The sequence below is a fragment of the Ambystoma mexicanum genome, chromosome 3q, assembly GCF_040938575.1.
Source record: "Ambystoma mexicanum isolate Mex_15411 chromosome 3q, UKY_AmexF1_1, whole genome shotgun sequence".
NCBI lineage: Eukaryota > Metazoa > Chordata > Amphibia > Caudata > Ambystomatidae > Ambystoma > Ambystoma mexicanum.
The window spans coordinates 363,000,143-363,016,800 of NC_090926.1; the positions used below are offsets into that span (position 1 = coordinate 363,000,143).

Consider the following 16,658-nt stretch of genomic DNA (forward strand, 5'->3'; position numbering starts at 1 on the left):
TTACCACAAAAGGCGAAGGTGAAATATTTCTTGACTGAGCATGTTTTACCTTTATGATTGGGGATCACTGTTATTTTGTTAAACTCTCTAAAACCTTGGCTCCAACTAACATCATTACATTAGTAAAGTCCGAACAAAGCCTAGGCACCTTGTCTCACCCTCAACCGGGTTAAGACACCCACTCTCTTTAACCTTACAGAACCTTCCTCTGTCTAGTCACACATCACAGGCCTGCGCGCAACACCCCAGCCAGATATTGCAGGAGATTTGACTCATTTTGTTTGGTCCCCTGAACCCCTTAAATAGAATTTGAACATGCTCCATTGAGCATGCCACACGCCCGAACACATCTCACCAGCTAAACATTATGGGAGACTGGACTAATTTGTTTTTGTCTCTCTGTACCCCTTAAATGAAACCGGAACACTAGGAAACCTTCAACATCAGACATGACAACTACATTTTTCAATGTGCCTGGATCAATGGCCTTGAACCAGAGGTTCTCTTCTGCAAAATCATGCGTTCACACTCCCTCACTAACCAACGCATGTTGTTATATCTCTCCATCTACACTACTCACACATCCAACACTTGCACATGGCAGTGAGCCGCCTACAATATACCACATTAGCTGAGCAATGCCACTGCTCACTTCTCTATCCCTATCATACCCCACTCACCTTATGACAGCCAGGTCATTGCAGCGTTGAATTCATCTCGTCGATCTGGGGCTCTCCCCTCTGGAAGAAACACACAACCTAACCACCTGGAATCATCACTGACAAATGGGACTTGGGTGTCTGTGGCCTGCACTTAACAACACTACAGGATTCACATATGCCTCCCCCACTATCCCACTTGCAACCACCTCCCTCTTTACTTGCAGGGACACATTAATTGAGACCGACAAAATGGCAGAGACCACTTTACCTTACCTAAGATTACACATCTGAGTGTATGCATTTGGTTCAGGATGGCCCTTCCTGCAATGTGTAGTGCCATGTGTGGTGCCGCTGTATGATTCTTTGCCAGCCAGGGAATGTACCGCAACAATTACTGTAGAATGGTCTTTACATACCAGGAGTCAAATTGGGCAAGGTCAGGTGGTCTGTGGCGTTTCAGGGCAAATTTGGTACACAGAGGCCATTTTATCAGTCATCATTGAAGTGCTGCTTTAGGGCTTGTGCTGTGCTGTTATCTCAATGGTTAATGGAAACCTTGTTCCTCTCTATTTCAGCTCCGAGAAGACAAGTCCCTGGAAGCAGAGAAAATGGGTGCGTCTGTACAGAGACCGTGCCGAAAATCCATCACGAAGATGCTATGTAAGGGAGAGAGGCGTCTGAGAGGGGATTGTGGTAACAGAGAGGAGGCTCACATTAAGGGTTACGTTGATGTGCTTTATGCTCCGCAGAAACATGTAAAGTGGCGCACCCATACTGCAGCATCCTAGTAACGTGCATATTTTGAAAACACATGTTTAATCAGATTATTATGTGGCAATTGGGACTGCGTACCATTATAGGGCTAATTTTCGAGCCCCCCTGGAGCATAACACCTGTCATAAGAGTGGAGAGAAACATGGTTACCTCGCAGTTCTACTTTTTGAGAAACCTTGTATACACCGCAAATAGAGTGGGAACTAATTAATACAAGGTTTCTCAAAAAGTAGAACTGTGAGGTAACCAGGACTGTTTCTCTAAATTTTTCCAGGGGTGTGGGTTCACCCCTACCTGCCTGTGACCTTGCACATTAAAATCAGGACTACAAAACCACCAAACTGAACTTAGCACAGGAGAGTTCCAAAACTAGAACCCGACATCTCTCTGTTACGCCAGGTTTGACTTTTTTTTTTCTATACGCTTGGGGTTTCACGGCCGATTCTCAAGTTGGTGGTAATTGCCCAAAATTGTCGTAAAAAGGGATAATGATATTTTCGGTATTTACACCCTATTCTGAAGGTGGCGCAATCTTCCAAAGTCGGAATGATTGCGCCACTTTAGGAATATGGGTGCCGGTTGCTAGGAAGGGATGGAAACCGACCTAGCAACCGGCACTCTCGTTAACTCTGTCTTTGCATGGTTATTCTTGTGGCACTCCTAAAATTTCGTAAGCGCTTGGAATCGGCGCTGAAGTACGGTACCAAAGTGGTGTCATACAGGAGGAATGCCACAAGAAGCACATGTAAAGAGCGAGTCCCACAAGAAGCACACGGCTGTTTGGGTGTGCAGATGGTGACAGGTGGGTCCAGCATTGCATTTTATTTATCTTTGTTTCCAGAAGAGTGCATACTGCCATCCATATGGCAGTATGCACCCATTTTGCCTTACTAGATATGTCCCCCTGAACTGCTCCTTTCAGCATTATTAAACCCATTCCAATCAAGCAACTCAACCAGCTCCAACCATGACCAATCCTCTGTGATTTGTAATTTGAAAGACGCTTAACATCACTGTTTGAATCAACCTCAATACACGAGGCGTTCAGATCCCCAGCTACAACCAAGAACCCAGCTTCCAGATGCTGTACAATACAACCAAAAAAAGACTGCAATAAAGAACAGGTAGAGAAAATCAACCCGGTCAAATGGGAGTTAGGTATCATGAATCAAACCACAGGCAAGTTGGCTACCCATGCTTATGATTCAGACACTCCTCTGAAAGCCCTATCAGACTGGGGCATAACCAGACACATGCCATGCTTGATTGATTGATTAATTATTTATTTAGTATGCGCTTATACACAAGTGTATCAAAGCGCAACCATGAATGGGAGGGGAAGCCATAAGGGGGACAAGACAAGCCATCTTACTAGACATGGTACATTCAGATCATGCGGGTGCACAGAAAAGGAAGTGCGTTGGGGGGCAATAGTGACCAAGTGCACTCAGTCCCATCAGAACCTGGGTTATTGTGCAGAGAGATACCACTCTCATGAGTAGTAACCTAGGCGCTGTAGTGCTGTGGCAAGTGAAAACCCTGGGGGCAAGCGAAGGGTGCTGGCAAAGAGAGTTTGGGACCTGTGAGGTTCTGAAGGCACACCAGGTAGCCAATCAGCGAAACTGCGCAGTAGTAGAGAAGAGAGAGTGACAGAGCAGAAAGAACTGGTTAGCAGGGAACAGGGAGATAGAAGGAGGAGGTGAAAAGGAAAGTCTTGAGGAGATTCCGGCTCAAGACGGAGAGAGGCCAGGAGGCTGTTCCAGAGGGAAGCACCTGCAGTGGATAATGATCTCCCCCAAGTCTCTGCTTGGACAAGCAGCTGACCCGCAGAGAGTTGGAGGAAAATGAGTGTAGGGCTCAGGAAAGAGTATTTAGGAAGATAGCTTTGCAGATAGAGTGGGCCCAGTCCCCAGGAAGCCTTGTGGACAATGCAAAGGGCCTTGAACGTAATCCTTGCAGCCAGAGGGAGCCAGTGAAGGGATTTCAGCGTTGGAGAGATGTGGTCCCTGGGCTTGAGGCCAAGCATAAGTCTTGCTGTTCTGTTCTGGATGAGTTGAAGAGGACGGAGGGTAGACGAGGGAAGGTTGAGAAAGAGGTTGTTGCAGTACTCTAGCCTAGAGAGGACCACGGCTATGGAAACAGTGAGCCTCTGGGGAAACTGAGAAAAGGAAGCAGACCTCTGAAAAGGTGCAGTTGGTAGTGGGAATTTTTAGAGATGTGCCTGATGTGAGATGAGAAGCAGAGAGTGGAGTCAAAGATAACCCTCAGATGATTTTTGCCTCATTTGTAGGTCGAGGCACAGGGCCAAGGGAGGCCAACCAGAGAGAAAGAGGAATGGCAGGAGCCCGGGTCCCAATGAGAACAATCTCTGTCATACTGGCATTGAGGCAGAGGTTGTTTGCAGCACACCATGACTGAATTGCAGACAGACAGTCAGGTATGACTGAAGAAGAGGAAGAGGCTGAGGGTAGCCTGAAGGAGAGCTGTGTGTTATCCGCATAACACTGAGAGTTTGAGGTGAATGTGGCTATCATACAGGCCAGGGGGGTCATGTAGGCATTGAAAAATCAGGGGGATAGGTTAGATCCCTGGGGGACACCACACATAGAGAGAGTGATAGGGGAGAGCAAGGCCCCTAATTCCACATGGGATGGGCGGTCAGAGAGAAAGGAGGTTAGCCACAAAGGGCCTGATCAGTGATGCCCAGGGTATCACAGACATGTGCGAGAAGGGTGTTGTGATTCACTGTATCGAAGGCAGATGAGTGGTTGAGTAGAAAGAGGACAGAGGGAGAGTTAGAATCAAGATTTGAGAGCAGTTTTCATGCATCTGGATGCTCTAATGCCAGACTGGTGGTCATGGAGGAAACCAACAGATTCAGTGCGGAGGGAAAGCTGAGAAATAGCCAACTTCTCCAGGAGTTTGCCCAGGAAAGGAGTGATAGAGATAGGGCAATAGTTTGCCAGAATGGAAGGGTCAGCAGAAGGTTTTATGAGGAGAGGGTGCACAATGGAGTGCTTAAGAGCAGTGGGGAAAACTCCAGTGTTGAATGAGAGGTTGCAGACAGTTAAGGATTTCAATCAGGCAATACACCCTGGTCTCAGCCTAGTATGCAGTGCGCAAATGAAATACTTATTTTATTGTGTCTATAGGTTCAATATTCTGAGTGATATACCACTCACATCACACCCCTTCTCAAAATACCCTCAGGTCACAATGGACCAGGAACCGGGCTGGTTGGTAAAGGTAATATTTATTTATTTAGTTAAAATTCAAATCAAACATATGTTTTAATATATGGTGCAGCAATCACCAATGTGGTGACAATACAATTGAGAACTTAGGTAAGGCAGCTGAATTCACTTTTAGCAACATAGATTATAAAACACAGAGAAAAGAACAGTTTTGGCTTGTTTGAAAGATAGCGCTTAAGTTAAGATTTCCCTCTGCAAAATTCTCAACTCACAAATAAGCAATTCTACAAAGATGTAAGTAAGCAGCAGGTGTTCAGGAATACAGAACAGTCAACAGAATTTAAAGATAACCTTCACCACCAAAACAATAAAGAAAAAACGGGTTGGACATCTCAACACGTTTAAAATGACATTCGAAAATGGCTGAGAAAAACAATGAAAAGTGTGCAAAAGTCCTTAAATCAATATAAATTCCTATGGGAGCAAAATTGAAAAGATGCTAACAATCATAAGCTATGGTATGAGCAAAATTACACACTTTGAATCTTAATGGAAGTTTGGAAATACTTGAAATTGAAAATCACATGTGTAAAACTTTGCAGAAATGTGAATTCCTGCCTAAAATTCACTAAACAGTTAAAAATAAAAAAAAAGTGTATGTATATATATTTTGGATGCAATTTGTGTTGGGATGTAGCTACAGGGCTTATGTTTAAGTCAGAGTTGAAATGAAGTCTCTAGCTATTAAATTGAGGAAGTTATGCAATGTTGAATGAGAGGTTTTTTTTAAGAAAACAGAACAGAGAAAAACAGAAAATCGGTTTTAAAATGACACGTTGATTTTACTTAAACTAAATTTAATGGCTAAGAAAAAGACAATGCCACCCGTGAATCTCAACAGAAACACAGCCGCTTGTAACCCTTCATGTGGCAGATACCCCGTTTTCTTTATGGGAATTATGTTATTTAATCAAAATCACTAATGGCTTATGGTCTAGTAAAACAAAAATGAAGAGAACAATCGGCGCTAACGCTAGGAATTACAGACAGGGTTGCAAGAATGGTTCTGAAAATATTATAGGTTCTTAAGGTAAAGATAGGATAGTTGAGAGATTGGGATAGGACAAGGCAAGGCAAAATATGCTATGGTTTACTATGATTCCTACTAATACAGTCCACTTTAATTTAAAATTTTGGACCATCCGGGGCTCTGGTCATTACACGGGTCAGGTCTAAAGGACAGCAGGGCACATCTGGTGGAATTTGGTCAGCTGGGTGGTTCTGCTCATCTGGACTGGCACCTCGGACTGGACTGCGCTGGTTACTGGAGACCAGAGATCAGTGAGATGGCGAGTTTGGAGTAGGCAAGCATAAATGGTAGCAAGGCAAACTGGATCAAATTTGGATCCCTTAAGTTTTGGGATTGCTTCAGAATTTGGTCCTAGCTGAAAAAAGGAGTTTAGCAATGCAGAGGCCTTGGCTTTGCAAAGAAATCTGGAATCAGGAACAAAGATGGAGAATTCAGGAACAGGGCGTCACAGGGAAATCAGGATGAAGTCAGGAATCTGTGTGTTGTGAGGTTCCCTTATTTATCATGCCAAATGACATCACTAAGGTTTATGGTAGGAGCAGACTTACTACCCACACCCACTAGGCTATGACTGGGCAAGAGCACAGTTCCCATCTTGTTCTTTGCTGGTTGGATGACAGAAAGGGCTGTCATGTTTTATGATATGATCTGGAAACCTCCCATAGCTATTGGGACCAAAATCTAACTTTCCACAAATACATATTTGTGTAGTTATGCCCTCAAAGAAAATCAGATACATAAATTACATATTTCATGGGTCACATTCCAATCCAACTCCCAAGTCGGTGGGAATTGGTTGAGTCTTTCTGTTGAATTTTGGCAATTTTAACCATGAAAGGTGTGGCCTAACATTTCCCAATTCTGTGCATATATGTGCAATTACCTCTAGAATATGGGTACACAATATTAGATTTGCAACATTAATAGTTTTGGTGCAATTGGTGATTCTTTATAACTTCTGTTCCTTACGCAGTAAGAAATTCTACCAAGTTTTCAAATGAATAGCAGAAATTCAGATTTAGATGTATGTACATTTCACTCTTTTTCTTATTCTTGCTGCCAAGTTAAATGTCTTGAAATTCAGTGGCAAAATAAGCATTTTAAACCCAAAAGTCACATGTCAGTTTTTTTTCTTTCTTCCCAAGTGTGAGCAAATGGCAAATCCTTTGAAGTTAAATGAGGGGACTCTCCCTGGAGAGTGGAGCTTCCTGCCCCTCCCATGGAAGGGTGAGTGTCCAAGTCTGTTATTGTCTTTGCCTGCGGCAAAGACGAATGTCTAATGAAGTTTCTTTGTCATGAGTATGCGAGGGCTCCAAGCAGCAATTAGCCTTTCCTGCCAGTAATGGAGGTGCAAACCTTTCTCAGGCTACGGACTGTCAAAGCAGGGTTGTTTGTTTCAAATAGTTGATTAACTCAGACTTGGTCTAGCTTTAAGTTCACGTTTTAAATCTTTCAATAAAAAATATAAAATAACACAGTTTATAGGTGGATTTGTAACATTAGCAGTCCTTTGACATTCTTAAAGAACTAAGCCTTTGCATAAGAACTTACTTAAAAAACAGGCAATTTTGCATTTCATTCATGAAAAGGCACATTAAACTGTTTTCATTAAAACTGATTTTCTTCTGCAGCAAATACACATTTTAGTCAGCATTAGTTCTTCCCTTGAGTGCTGGAGTTGTTTGCAGCCTGGATACATGTATCATACCTTTGTTTCGAGTGTCTCTCTGCACAGCTGATTCTGATACTTGTTGCAAAGTTTTACCACATTTCCCATGGAGAAATGAAACACAATCCCTAATTTGCTTTTACAAAGATTCTGTTGCCAGGAGCTGGCAGGCAATGGGGCCCGGTTCCTCTGAGCCACACTGGATGATCCTGAGCATTGCAGGACCCTTTTAATCTCAATGATTCAGAAGAAATGAATAGATCTAGCACCAAAACAGCACCTTTTATGGTTGAAAAGCTGGCATTTTAAAGAGGCATTTTGGGTTTACAGCAAAGTACTGCTGGTTATTTCCTTTGCTCCATGTTGAATGTTGCAGAGCACACTGGCACATTCCTGCAGTGATTACTCTTGTTTTACCCCACCTGACATGGGGTTGGCAGGGCGGTGCAACCATTTTCTGGTTATTACAAACGCAGTTTCAAGATTTTGGCATGCACAGGAGTCAGCGCATCCATTTTGGGCTGTTTCCTTCACCATTTCAGTACAGTGATGTAGTGGCACATGGGAATGGGTCAAAATATCCCACAAGATGTCGGCCAAGGCTGGGGCGGGAGAGTCAATGTTGTCCTTGATGGTTTTGGAAGGACATGGGTACACCTGTTTGGAGGAGGCTTTCATAGACCGGACTTGTGTAGTGCCCTCCTCGGGTGAGATAGGGGAGAGAGAAGAGAGAAGAAGGGGAGGCTGGGGGTAGCCATGAGCGGTACAAGAGATGTTGGTGCATGAGGTGGCAAGGAAGAGAGAAAGGATATGATATCCTGTGTTTTTGATGTGAAGTGTGCAGCCAGGGCCGAGCAGAGGGCCTGGGTGGGTGCAATGGCAGAGGAGGCTGCAGTAGGATTGGCTAGTTCCTTGTAGACTTTGTAGAGGTTGGCTGTATTATTGGATGCCACAAAGATGCAGGCTTCAGTAAAGGTTATTTTCTTGGAGTGGATGCAGAATCTAAAGTGTCTTTGAAGGACGCAGCAGGACAGTTTGTCAGAGGATGTGCCCGAGGAATCCTATTTCTATTTGTCTGCCCTGCACTTGCATTTAAGGGTGCAGAGTTCAGAGTCATACCAAGAGTTGCACTTTTTGGTAGGCCTCAGTCATACCCTCATGACAGGGGAAAGAATATCAAGACTGTTGGAAATTGAGAGGTTAAAGTTAGGGAGGCCTGTGTCAGGGTGGTCAGCCACAGCAGTAGAAGGAGCAGAGTAGATGGAGGCAAAGGGTGCTACTGACACTCTTTTCATGGGCCGGATGACCTTGTAACTGGGAGGCAGTTCTGGGCTTACCAATGCAAGAGGGGAAGAGAGATTAAGTGAGATGAGAGGAGGGAATGATCAGTCCAGGATAGAGAGGTAGTGAGAGGGATAATAATAATAATAATAATAATAATAATAATAATAATAATAATAATAATAATAATAATAATAATAATAATTTCGCATTTATATAGCTCTACAAACCCTCAGGTATCTGAGCGCTGCTTATTATTACCCACAGTGTGTGGTGCTCATTTATCGACCTTCGGAAGGATGAAAGGCTGAGTTTGGCCCTGCTAGGATTCGAACCTGCGTTCGCAAGCTCTGCGCGGATGTCAAAGCGAGTACTCTACTCGCTGTGCAACTTGACCGGCTAGATAGAGGAATGTCAATTGAGATGTGAGCATCCAAAATATGGCCAGCTGTGTCCATTGGGCCAGTGGGTAAGAGGGGAACAGAGAGTCGCAAAGATTGCGGAAAGGACCTGAGTAATCAGGTGAGTCGAGATGGATGTTGAGATCACCCAGCAGGAGGAGTTGAGAAGAGGAGGAAAGGAGAGAGGAGGCCAGGTCAGCCCATTACGGAAGGAAGTAAGAGGGCTGACCAGGTGACTGATAGAAGGTGGCCAGCAGGAGTGAGGAGCTGGGAGAAAGGGAGAGCCTGCAGACCAGTCACTCAAAGGATGAGTAGGCCTGAGTGGGAATGACAGACATGGGGATCCGCACAGGGAACATCATTGTTACATCCCCACCTAGTCTGTTTGGTCTAGGCAGAGAGAGTATTGTGTGTCAAAACCTGTGACTGAGCAATCCTTGAACCAAGTTTCCCTGAGGGCAGGAACATCAACATCCAGGGGTTCAAGGAGGGTGCAGATGTCAGAAGAGTGTTTGACAGCTGAGTGAGTGTTAAGCATGGCAATGTGGAGCAGATTGCCAACAGTACAAGACTTGCAGGGAACAGAGGACAGTAGTCCCCCTCTTCAAGAGTGAGCCGGGACCACAGTGGATGAGAAGATGCCAGAGCGGGAGGGGGCAAATGGGGCAAGGGAGCCCCAGATACTGTGTTATTGGGTGGCAGGTTCAATAAAGACGAGGAGGCAGACAAGGTTGTCAATGTGGGGTCTGTCGGCAAGGAGGCCCGGGTGAAGATAGAAGAGTGGTTAGGAGGCTGCAAGGGGGCCAAGGTGGGCAGAGCTGGCAAGGGAGCCAGGTGTACCAAAGGAACTGGTGGCTAGGGAGCCGGTGCAGAAGGAAAATGAAGGTTGATAAGGCGAAGGAGGAATCGATCAAAGTGTAGAATGTTGGGTTTAGGACCCTGTATCATAATGGCACCCTTGCGATAGACATTGATGATGACCCTGGAGGTGGAGAAGAGGGCAAGAAGGATCTCCCAGCGGATGCCACCATTAATGGGTGAGGAAGAGAAAGAGAAAGGAGAGAGAAGAACAATCATATGAAGAGTCCATAAATCGGTTGAGGGAACGACAAAGAGGATGTCGCTGAGAGGCTCTCTGGTGGAGGCAGTGACGTAGGTGTCTACAATAGGAAGGCCTGGGTTAGAGCCCAGTATGTCCTTCTTAAGTTGATTCCTGTTGGACTTAGTAAGGGGTGAAGGATAGGAGAAAGAGAAGCAATTTGGGAAGGTAGGAGGGATAGAGAGTGCCAAAGCAAACTGCAGATAGTGAAGTACACTTAACCAGGCTGAGGCCACAGAGGCACAGGGAAAGCAGTAGGCAGAGGGGGGTTATAGGGGACAAGACTGGGAAAAATACACTGGGAGCTGGGGGGAGGTAATGTGCACAGTGAAGACACAGAGGGAAGGGGAGAGCAGGTGTAGAGCTGAAGGGACTAACAGCACAGCAAGACAATGGGAAATGAGGTGGGGTGGGGGTGAGGGAGCAAGTAACAACCAGAGCATAGGGCAGAGGGGGTAACCAATCACAGTATCCCAACAATGAACAATGTGAGAAACAATGGAATGTGACGAGGATGAGGGGACAGATAGCAGACTAGACAGTGAACACAGGGGTGGACATGTCGACACATTCTTTGTTCATTTTATTTTTTATTTATTATTTTAGCTGAATTTCATCAACTTTACAATATCATTTTACAGAGTTTAAAATAATCTGATATTTCATAAGAAGACATTATTGTTAAATGACGAAGTGAGATACCCTTTAACTAATTCATTCAATTCAAATTTAAAAATATTCGAATATATCATTAAAAAATATTATTAAACGACAAGTGTTGTTTACATGTGAATAATTCATAAAATCAACATAAAATCCTCAGAATCTTCATCTCATATATACATTCTCTGTACATTTTGATGATTACTGCTTTAATTCTTTAACAGGTTGTTGTTTAGCATAACATTTTAGTTGCTATCACACTTTTGTTTATTCATTAGTTTAACATAAATCTAATATAACTCGAATTACAGTTTAGGTTCAATATAAACTCCCCCAGGGTTCTCAAAGTCATTCTCGCTTTAATTGATTTTCTTCATTTGTAATGCATTTAGGAAACCAGTAGCACCAATGCTCACTGATGTTAAAGTTCCATTAAATATAATATGCCATAGGAGGTCATGAATCATTTGGTCATACTCTTGTAGAGGGTTTTTCAAGTATGGGATATGAGACTGTATTAGTGAATCACACTCAACTACCAAATGACAAAGAGTTTTGATTTGTCCTGACTTTTTACGAAATCGACACACATTTTCTTTTTGGGAGATTAATTTGCGTCTTGTCTGGATTTCTCTAGCAGGCCATATATTGAATCTCAGGCATACCAAGTCTGTTCTATATGAGGGAGAGGAGCATCTGTTCATTTACGTTTCAGGGATATTAAATCTATGTCGGAATGGATTGTTTTTGAAATCTTGATAATTTTGACAATCTTTCCTAGTCTTAATCCAGTCACTTTGAAATAATTTAATTTTACCTGGGTGGGATTGTCTACAAGTACCTCAATTGAGATATCAATCTCTGCAAGGGCGTCAATGACTACTTATTTCCAATTCCTGATAAAAAGATTTTGTGAATAAAACACATGCTTTGAAAGAATAGTTATCAACATGTTAGATTTATGTACTATAATATACTTTCTGAACAAGGCAATCAGTTGTTAAACATATCTTGCATACAACGATACAAGACTCACTTCGAATCACATCCACATAGTAGGTACACATGTAAGGAGCACAAGTATTCACCACCAACATTTCCCTTCAAACCTTCGCCAAATTATTGATCGGATAATTGCTTTGGTTTCTGATCCATATAGTAAATCAGGAACGACTGTTCGTTGATAGTATGTGAGAGCTGGACGCATTGCAAATTTGACATACTTTGCCTGGAGGATAGTTGCTTGTGACTTTGACATAGTCCATTTCTTTTTCAAAGTTAGTAAATGAGCTTCACTCTTCATCTGGTCCCCTATCATCACACCCAAATAAATGCACTGATGGACCATCTCCAATTGTACACTGTTAAGGTGCCAGCTTAATGATGTTTTCTGTCTTTTACTTTCAGTGAAAGCCATCACTCTAGTTTTCTCAAGATTGATAGTTAAAGAATTTTTTTGCACATACATTGAAAAAGAGAGCATCCAAGAGCCTTTGTTAACCTTGATGGGTCTTAGACCTTAAAACCAGATTGTCAGCATAAAGTAATGCTGGAATCGAGCTGGACACCAATCTTGGGGCATCGGTAATTATGTAAACACATTCTCATGAAAAGTGGGTGTGCGCACAGCTAAAAATGATTTTTAAATAGCAGCAACAATCAGGATGTGCACAGAGATAAAAACGACTTTTTAAAGAGCAGCAATGATCAGGATGTGGGCACAGATAAAATGATTCTTAAACAGCAACAACAGTCAGGATGTGCACACAGATAAAACTTTTAAACAGTAGCAATAGTCAGATGTGCACACAGATAAAAATAAATATTTTTAAACAGCAGCAACAATATGCACCATAAGGATAGTTTAGAGTTTGTCAGGAGAGGCACAGACTCCAGAGGATGATGAGGGGAGCAAGATACAGGCCACACTTACGTGATGTCTAAGGGTGCACTAATAAAGTCAAAGACCGCCTGGATATGAGAATCAGCATCCAGGTGTATATTGAGGGTCTGTAGTATTGGGGCCCACAACACCCAGCCGGGGATGGACAAGAACAGACAGGGGCCTATTGGGAGCCTTGGAAGGGGGCGGTGTTCGCCTGCCGGTTTACAGATTGGCGGTATGAAGGGCAAGCCAATCAAAGCCAGGTATGGGAGCACTCCAGTGCTAGGAACAGGCGGCGGACATCATGGAAACTTCGAATTCACATCTGAAGCAAATGGCCCTGCTGCTCTGTGGAATGCATCTGTCAAGCAGAATAGGCCACTTTGCAGTTGCCCAGAATAAAAAAGCACACTCGTTAGATTAGGAAAATTTGCAGAATGCAAATATCGTAATTAAAATATTTTCTTTTTTTTAATTATGAAAAAGTTCAGATCTTTTATCAACAAAGACCACACAATGTGAAATATGGTCATAGTGGCCCCACAGGCATGTTGCAAGCAAAACGTGGTTTACCAGCCAGTGCCCTATGGATGGGGGCTGCAGTTCTTTCCTCAGCAACGCAGGATGTAAAGCAGGGAGAAAGACTTTCCCGGGGCACAGTGTAGGGCTTGGAAAGGGCCGGCGTTCACCTGCCGGCTTACAGATTGGCTATAAGAAGAAGAAGGGCAAGCCAATCAAAGCCACGCGTGGTATTACTAGGGTGCTCGGAACAGGCAGCAGCCATCATGGAAAATTCGAATTTACAGCTGAAGCAGATGGCCCAGCTGCTCTGTGGAATGCAACTTTCAAGCAGATTAGGCCACTTTGAAGTTGCTCAGAATAATAAAGGAGCACTCTTGGGATTAGGAAAAATTACAGAGTGCAAATATCGTAATTAAAATATTTTTGCTTTATTCTCTTTTTTTCAATTAGCAAAAATGTTCAGATCTTTTCCCCACAAAGACCATACCATGTGAATAGTGGTTATAGTGCCCCCACAGGCATGTTGCAAGCAAAACGTGGCTTACCAGCCAGTGTCCTCCATATGGGGGCTCTAGTTCTTTCCTCAGCAACGCGGGATGTACAGCATCTGTCAAAGGCTGATGGGAAGATGTGATCATTCGACACACATGTCAATGAAATGCTGGCAGGGGCTGCGGTAGAGGCACCCACATGTCAGGCTGACGTTGCACTTAAGGGCTACAAGATGTTGTGATGCACTTGTGAATCAGAATGATTTACATATGAAGTCGATAAATAAATCATCTGAAAATATAAACCATAAGAAGGTTTTGTTATGGTGGCTCATGGTTCGCATAATTATATAAAGCCACATCTGGTGTGTAAGATGCCAGTGTCAACCCTGTGAGCTCATGCCAGCTATGAGAAGCAATGTGGATTACAAGAACATGCCTGCCTGCATTCCAGTAAACGGGACAAAGGACAGGATGCCTGCATCTCTTAACATTCTGGAAGGTTGGGTAACTCATCCCTGCCAGTCCACTGACTCACAACTCAAGATCTCCTGAAAGCCTGGCTTCAAAGAGGCCTTTCCATAACAAAGGCTTGCCTCGCATTTGGGGGTTGCACACAAAAGGGCTTTTGAAGTGCAGGACTGGAGAAGGGGTGGGTTAGGCAAACAGACAGAACACAGAACAATGGAGAAAAGATTCCTCCATCCTGATTTTCTGGGGGCATCTCTTTCTTTCCTGTCTCCTACAGTCCCTGCACAACAAAGCACTTTAGGCATAATGCAAAAAGGCTGAAATAGCTTGTTATCCTGACACGCATTGGACACCTTAAAACAGGTTTGCTTTTTTCTTTATATTGTGCACCACACCCGGAGGTAACAGGGCGCAGCAAAAAGAAGATGCAGTACCAAAAGTCTCCCTGTCCCTAGGACCTGGAGTGTGGTGGTATTGTTCTGCTGCCCTCTTTAAAGGCCCCTTGCTGCACTTTGGCCTATTGATTTGGAACGCAGGTTATTGCAACCTGATACAGTCCTTGGAATGTGACATGATTGCTTTAATAATAATTTCAAGTTTGGATCTAATGCTGCATGCCAGATCACTCCTATTCTTAAGTAATGTAATAATTAACTGATGGTATTGTAACTGCTTGTTTAAGTAGCACTTCATAACTTTACATCTCGTAGCATTATATTTAGGTTTTATTGTTACCCAATAGAATGATGTTCTTTTCCGTGACTTGAAAAAGAGAAAAGGCTGAGTTCACTTGCTGGGAATTGAACCTGTGACCATCTGTGATGTCTACAGTGGATGCATTAGGCCACAAAAATAGCTCTGATCATCATGCTATACTATATTATGATTTTCTTGTTATGTTTCCTGTATATGTTACATCACATTTTGTTCTGTTCTTTTTATATCACTGTATTTCATATGTTGTTTTTTGGGTTTTATAAAGCACGCTTCCTCCATTTTCATAATCTCGCGGTCCTTTGGAACCTGAAGGGACATTGGTTGTCTGGTTAGTAAGTGCAGAGGGATCAGTGCAATATTGCGTTCCCTGTTTGGATGATGAATACACATAGGCAGAAATCCGGGTGCTTGGTTGTGTGGGCTCTGGGCGTATCTTTATACGGATGTAAATGCAGGTGTAGGTATCCTGGCTGGTCTGCTGCTTTTAAGGTCTGTCCTGAGAGATAGTGTGGGTCTATGTGTGCTGGAGGGCTGTGTGTGACAAGCAGGTGGGAAAGGATTAGCAGATGATGTTAATGAGTGCAAAGGAGGGTTTTTTTTCATAGTGTTTGCCTGCAGTGTGCGAGTAGCTGGCCAATGCGTATAGCATTAAGTGGAACGTAGAATGGTGAGAAGATTAGTGTGGGCTACAAACAATCAATAAGCCACATATAGCAGGGCATAACATGGCATAGCAACACATGACAAGTTATAAAAGGCAAAATAATGGCTTAAAAGAAATAGAACGACATGAAAGGCACAGCAGGGCCTCCTCGACACACATCCTTAGCACTGGCCTCTGCAGCCAGCTCAATTCTCTCTCTCTCTCTCTCTCTCTCTCTCTCTCTTTTCTCTCTCTAATATTTTGCACCATGCGCAACACAGATCCGGTCCGGCTGAAGGGCTAACTGCCTAAGATATGAAAACCACACACTCATTGTACCTTCCTTAGTATGTCTCAAACCTCTCCCAATCTTGCTCAGGTGCCATGTCCAGGGAGGTCTACTCGTACTTTTGCCCATGGGGGCAACACCTTTTGGAAAATAACAAAGTTTATCAGTGGACCGGGGCGGTACCCAGGGTTCTTGGCCGTTTCTCCACAGTGCCTCCAACAGACCTCAAACCCTCTGACATGCCAGGTCCAGCCACAGGCCGAAGAATCCCGCTTCCATTGCCATGGCTCCTGTACTCACCTCGTGTTCAAGTGTTTCCTTCGGGAGTCAAACAATATCTGCTCTTCTTTGCAATCAGGACGGCCGCAGAGAGACACAGGAGGGTAGTGGGTTGGGGGTTTCCAGGGATAATAGGATGGAGCATCCGGGCAGCGTACAAGACACGACAGTATCAGGGACAAATCACAAGCACGTTGTGCACTCCATCAGGTCTGTGTCTCAAAGTCAATAGTTTGCAAAACTGCACACTATGCGTGTGGTACATCAAAACATATAACCATTGTGTACTATAAAGTACACTATACCACAAGAAATTAAACAGACATATTAAAAGAGAAATATTGTCACTTCAACTGATACCCAATACATTCATTTGACAAACAAACGCCTCTAAACACAGCAGTTTCCATTAGCAATTCATCCGGGGATGTTTCCCAGCAGCAATATTCACAAATGTCCCCATCAATGTCTCTTGTTCAGCATCTCATCATATTTTATGACACTTCATGTTAGAATAATGGCCTAGGA

The 16,658-nt window shown here is 43.6% G+C and overlaps 1 long non-coding RNA gene across 1 annotated transcript in view; it reads left to right on the forward strand.

Annotated features, from left to right (window-relative positions):
- Positions 1-1,235: 1,235 nt before the first annotated feature.
- LOC138581864 (uncharacterized) overlaps positions 1,236-16,658 on the forward strand; it is a 212,692-nt gene continuing 197,269 nt past the window's right edge. The window contains exon 1 of the long non-coding RNA XR_011304833.1: positions 1,236-1,322. This is a non-coding gene — a long non-coding RNA (uncharacterized lncRNA). The remainder of the gene's footprint in view (positions 1,323-16,658) is intronic.